At 40.5% G+C, this 6,256-nt stretch overlaps 1 protein-coding gene across 6 annotated transcripts in view; it reads left to right on the top strand.

Moving 5' to 3' along the window:
* Window positions 1–456: 456 nt before the first annotated feature.
* Window positions 457–6,256, top strand: part of slc38a4 (solute carrier family 38 member 4) — a 158,677-nt gene continuing 152,877 nt past the window's right edge. For 3 of the 6 annotated variants that reach the window (XM_059977505.1, XM_059977501.1, XM_059977499.1), the window contains exon 1: window positions 497–576. The gene's annotated coding sequence lies outside the window, so the exon portion shown is untranslated. Of the gene's footprint in view, window positions 577–4,680; window positions 4,820–6,256 lie in introns of all 6 variants that reach the window. The other 3 variants (XM_059977503.1, XM_059977500.1, XM_059977502.1) reach the window with 2 other exon arrangements.

Raw genomic sequence — 6,256 nt, 5'->3', positions numbered from 1 at the left:
AGTTCCCAGTTGGGAGGGGTACCAGGAGTACCTCTCCATCTACGTGTGACAGAACAAGTTTCACAGCCCTAAACTATGTGATAACGCAAAGTGCCTCTCTCTCCGACTGTTTTTGAAAAAAAAATGTTACAGAGCTGTGAGACTGAGACTAATCCAGGGAGCTGGTAAACAATTATAAGTGTTATAGGGACAGTTCCAGCACTGACGCCCGTGCAGGATCTCTGAGGATATGTTTTATCCTGTGAGTATAGCGGACGACTTAATAGGTAAAGATTTTATATGTAAGACCATGAGTTCCACTTTCAAACACACCTAGAATGGCAGAACACTGTTCTCCTTTAAGAATTTCGCATCAGTTAAAAACGAATTGGCCGTGGGCAGTGATGCGTCGAGACCTTTGTGAAGGGTCTGCGTTGATTGGTGGATATCTAAACACAGGGCGTGTCTGTCATTCATGAAACTATTTGCATGGTGGAAATTTCCACTATCTACTGTTAAATGCTGAGGATATCCCTTCCGAAATAGTAATTCTTCGTTGCCCTCGTCTAGTTACGTGATTCACATTGTAATATTAAGGTGGGTTTGATTTACTCTAAAACGCTTTTAATTAACATAGTATTTATTGCTTTTTCTCCAATTGTAATACAATTCAAATGGTTTCAAACTGAGCAGTAGATTTTAAGCGGGAATGGGGTTTCGTATTGTTTCTGGATCCACTGCTGCTAAATGTTAATTAGTGGTTTAAAATGTAAATAAGTATGTATAAAGGATTGCCAAATGTGTGAGTATAAACATTTAAAGCCAAGTTGAACTCAATTAGGTACGATAGAAAATTAAGAATTGTTAAGCCAATATTGTATTTGGTTGAGCTTAAAAACAGAGTGCTTTGATTCACTTTCTACACATCCTATTCCATGGGCGCGTTTGAAACTCGCCTGGTGTGTGTAGCTTCTTTCACTATTTCTGAGGGAAAACTCCATTTGTAGGGATCTCCGCCGAAGCACTTTTATTTGTGAGAAAGGGTACCGCACCGTAATCGCCTTTGTTCGAAACATGATGATTGAGCATTTTTTTAAAAACCAATTCTCTGGTGGATTCTGCCCAAGTGAGAACTGTTCATTGTGTCATGTAGGGAGAGACTCTGTAATATGGAGGCCGTCTTTTTTTAAAAAAGTGTAGTGGCTGTCTGCTGAAGGTGTGGTTATTATTACTTGACGTTTTAGTATATGTGGATGCGATGGTAGGTTGCAGTATTATTTTTGTTCCTCAATGAAGGTTTGTCCATGTCACGAACAAGCTATCTCTTAACAGCTGACCTCGGGCGAGGCGGCATTCTCCACTGCTCGAGATAATCTGTACAACACAGGGCGGCGGCGGCGGCGAGCGTCCGTCCTGCGAATAGGGAACTCCTCTTCTCGATGGATGTCCCTTCCTGTAGAAGGCAGAGCGCGCAGGGTCGGCACTTCCCCGGATCAGCAGCACTAGATATTTTTATCATCCTCCTTCACTAAGTCTTCCTGTTTTCTAGAGTTCGGCATTCTCCGCCATCCCGGAAATGTAAATGCACAATCCCTATCAGCTGGTTTAGGGTCCATCAGTTGCTCCCTAAACCTCTCCGCCTTGCTTTTCCCCTTTAAGATGTTCCTGGAAACCCACCTCTTTGTCACGTGCTCTAATATTTTAAAAAATCCAAAGGTTGCGGGGAATCTGAAATAAAAACAGAAAATGTTTGAAATGCTCAAAATCTGTGGAGGAGGGGGAAGAAACGCAATTAACATTTCAGGACCATGTCCTTTGGTTAAAATACACGTCTCACGCCTGACATTGACATGAGATTCTGCAGATACTGAAAATCCGGAGCAATTGATACAAATGCCAGACGGACTCAACAGGCCAGGTAGCATCTATGGAGAGGAATAAACAGTCCACGTTTTGGGCGGAGACCCTTCATCATGTAGGGTATCAACCTGAAACAAACTGTTCAAAGTAAATTTATCAAAGTACATGTATGTCACCATATACTACAGATATGCAGACGCTCATAGGAGAACAAAGAAATACAATTGGGTCAATGAAAAACTACACACAAAGACTGATGAGCAACCAATATACAAAAAGCAAACTGTGCAAGTATTTTTTAAAGTAAATAAATAATTCTGAGTACATAGGTTATTCCCCTCAATCGATGCTGCCTGACCTGCTGAGTTCCTCCAGTATCTTGTGTGTGTGGTCCTGAAATATTAACTGTTTCTCCCTCTTGAGGTGTTGTCACCATCTATCCTGCTAATTTATCATAGCAATTTCAGTCTGACAATAAGCTTGGGAAGCTCTGTTCTCTTAAACACACGGTAATAGTGCAAGTTGTTGCTGCTCTTGCCCATTTGCCCCAAGATTTGTGATCACTGAGCCTCGCCAATAGAGGCGATCAGAGAGGAGGCTGTGAGTGTGGTCTCCGCTCCTCATTTATGTACCACACCCAACATACCTCTACAACTCACTTGCAACTGAAGAGATTGCAGAGAGGCCTTTAATGTGAGCATTTGATTCTGCTCCTCATTCAGATACTACACCCCCCCCCCCCCCATGTACCTCCACAACCCACCTGCTGCTAGGGAAATTGGAGAGAAGCAATTGATGCTGCAAGTGAGCTTTCTACACCTCATTCATAATATTAAATCTTTACTCTGTTCAGGTAGTTTATAATTTAAACCAAAGCATGAAAAATATAAGGGGAAAACTAATTTCCACTTCTGCTGGGCATCTTTCCCCAATAGTGGAATCTGACTGCATGGTGGTTAGCGTAACACTTCACAGCACAAGCTATGGATTTGGATCCAATTCCCACTGCTATCTGGAAGGAGTTTATACATTCACTCTTTGACAAAGTGCTCTAGTTTCTTCCTACATAAACATATGAGTTAGTGTTACTAAGTTGAGAGCATGCTATGCTGGTGCTGGAAGCACGCTGACACTTGTAAACCGTTCCCTGGCAAATCCTTGATGCAAACGATGCATTTCCCTATATGCTTCAATGTAATGTGACAAATGAAGCTAATCTTGCACTTCATTACGTCAGTGGAACAGTGCTGTCTTGTTGCTGTGGCATGATCTGAGAAAAGTCACATCTAAATCTAATTGCACAGTTGGAGATTAAAGAACCTCTGGTATAATGCGTGCAAGGCTTGTAATATTTCTGATCTTACCAGGCTAATATTTTCTCCTATCCAAAATGGATCTATTGTGTGGAATTCAGTTGCCATTTTCAAAATACTTTGGCATATCCGTAGAATTTTGATGGTGACCCCTTTTCCTCATTCTTACTTGTGCACAAGTTGGCACTGTTTGTTAACATAATGAAACCCATCGCTCTCTAGCACTGAGTGGCTGCTGTGCCTTGATTACACATTGTAATTGCTTCATTAATCAAGGGGAAGGGGTAAACTGAGTAGCAGTATATGGTGTTGTAACTTTTCCTGAAGGATGCTGGATCTGCTATCCCCACAAGTAGCTACTCCAACACTTCAATTCAACATGCTCTTAGTAGCTGGGAATGCTGCATTTAATTCCTAATCATCTGGGAGTGGTGAGGTTTGCATGATGGACTTGAAATAAATGATGGTATGTTGACCAACCCATTGAACTGCCTCTGAAACTGGAACTGTCAGATTATCCGCACTTTCAGTGGGAATGGAAAGACAGAAATTCAACTGGGAATAAAAGCTCTGCTTGGGGAGACAAAACTAGGCATCCAGGTAACATGACCTATCCGCCAGAGTTGGTGTTGCTTTATCATGGTGGAAATGCTGTTCATGTTGGCTTCCTCCAGTGTGTCTGTCCTTCCAGCTGATTCTCAGCATCTTTTCTAAGGTTCTGTGGTGGTTAGTACAGGGCTTTTGGGTGTCTGTGAAAGACAACTGCTCTAAAGATCAAAAGTTTTGTTTGGATTTGTAGGTCACAGTCCTCAGACTTTTTCCCTTAATCTTGTATGGTGTGTGGAAATGATACCTCTGGTGAGCAGAAGCTACCTTCTTTAATCTCCACTGCTTTATCCATTTCATCCAGCTATTCTGGAGGCTTCTATGTATGGCAAAGCTGACTTAGTCTAATAACACAAGTGCAGGATCAAAATAGGCATGTGTGGAATACCACTGAAACGTAAGCATCTCCAATGCACAGCTCTATATCATTACTTGCCATTGTCCCATAAGCTGCTAAATTCTTGCAGTTGCCTTTGCCACCTACCAATTGAATCCAATATCTACATCTTTTGCTCTCTTCAGGTCACTGTCAAATTTGCTGGTTCTTCAACCCCAAGTCCTGCTATACTAAAACTTTTCCCTGGACTGCATTAACATCCATTTTTTAACAAATCAAATACCATTGAGCTTTTCACATTCTTCATGAATGAACTAGCATAACATCCCACAGCTAAAATCTTTGCCCCACATTCTGTTTTCATAATGTCGCTTGTGAAGTCCCATTCGCTGGAAACCTTTCTTCAATTCATTTTAGATAAACCTATTATATGACCGAAGTGCATGTTCATCTGGGTATATGACATTTACTAGTTGTTGATGAACTCTTGATTGCAATTGTTTTATGTTCATAAGTTCAATGTAGATTTATTATTATAATTCATGCTTATCACCATACGCTATTCTAAGATTAATTTTCTTGCAGGCATTTACAATAGAACACATACAATACAGTTGATGATAAACTACACAAGATTGACAAACAATGTGCAGAAAAAGGGAAACTGTGCAAAGACAAAGAAAACTACAAATAAATAAAACCACACAGAAAGTAGCATCTTTAGGTAATTATATTTTAATTGCTGCAAAGAATCTCTGATTTCTTGTTAAGATATTAACTTTTGATTGAAGCATTTAAATATTATATACATTATCCCCACACACCACGCACACGAAAATCAGAGGGCAGGGTACCCTGATGGTGATTGTTTCAGTTTTGTCCAGCTGGCCTTGTATTGGCACAAGATATCAAGGCTATACAGCATGGGCCAAAACATCCATGACAATCAAGATGCCTTCCTCACTGGTCCCATTTGCCTGCATTGGGCTCATATTCCTCTAAGCTTGCCCTATTCGTGTGTCTGTCCAAATGTATTTTAAACATTGTAATAGTACAGCTTCCTCTGCTAGCTCAGCCTTTTCACTATACAATCAAAGTTTTCATTTTTCACATTATGCAATGTCTTTCTATTTTTCATTAACTTCTGTTCATTACACAAGGTCACCACCTTTCTGACGGTGTCTGAAAAGAGGATGCTGTCCAAGTTGCATGCCATCTTGGACAATGTCTCCCATCCACTTCATAATGTACTGGTTAGGCACAAGATTACATTCAGCCAGAGACTCATTCCACCGAGATGTAACACTGAGCGTCACAGGAAGTCATTCCTGCCTGTGGCCATCAAACTTTACAACTCCTCCCTTGGAGTGTCAGACACCCTGAGCCAATAGGCTGGTCCTGGACTTATTTCCACTCGGAATAATTTATTATTTAATTATTTATGGTTTTATATTGCTATATTTCTACACTATTCTTGGTTGGTGCGACTGTAACAAAACCCAATTTCCCTCGGGATCAATAAAGTCTGTCTGATTCTGGTTCACTTCTCAGAACTTTTTGTGATGTGCAGGTATCCACACATTGCCAGGCCTTGTTGAATTTTCCATTTGTGACACCATGTCAGTGTTCAAAAAAAGTTTAAGATTTGCAAGGTTTTCAGATTTTGGATTTTCAGATGAGGGATACTCAAATCTGTAGTTTAATTAGTCTGGCCCAAAATAGTGAGCTGAAGGACTTGTTCCTGTGCTGTTCCTATGCTCTAATTAGTATATGAACAAACTTTATTAATGTTATTCAGCAGGTCAGACAGCATTTTAAAAGAGGTAGCTGAAGAGATTGAGGAGGCATTCATAATGATCTGGCAGGAAATCACTAGATTCTGGAATGGTTCTGGTAGACTGGAGAACTGCAATTGTCACTCCTTTCTTCAAGAAGGGAGAGAGGTAGGAGAAAGGAAACTATGGACCAGTTAATTTGAGCTCAGTGGTTGAGAAGATGTTGGAGTCTATTATTAAGGATGAGGTGTTGGGATACTTAATGATAAAATGAGCTATAGTCAGCATGGTTTCCTCAAGGGAAAATCTTGCTTGATAAACCCAATGGAATTCTTTGAAGCAATAACAAGCAAGATGGACAAAGGAGAATCAGTTGATGTTTTGTA

The sequence above is a fragment of the Hypanus sabinus genome, chromosome 8 (genome assembly GCF_030144855.1).
Source record: "Hypanus sabinus isolate sHypSab1 chromosome 8, sHypSab1.hap1, whole genome shotgun sequence".
NCBI lineage: Eukaryota > Metazoa > Chordata > Chondrichthyes > Myliobatiformes > Dasyatidae > Hypanus > Hypanus sabinus.
Note: the sequence above shows the minus strand (reverse complement) of the source record. Positions and strands in the feature narration are given on the sequence as shown.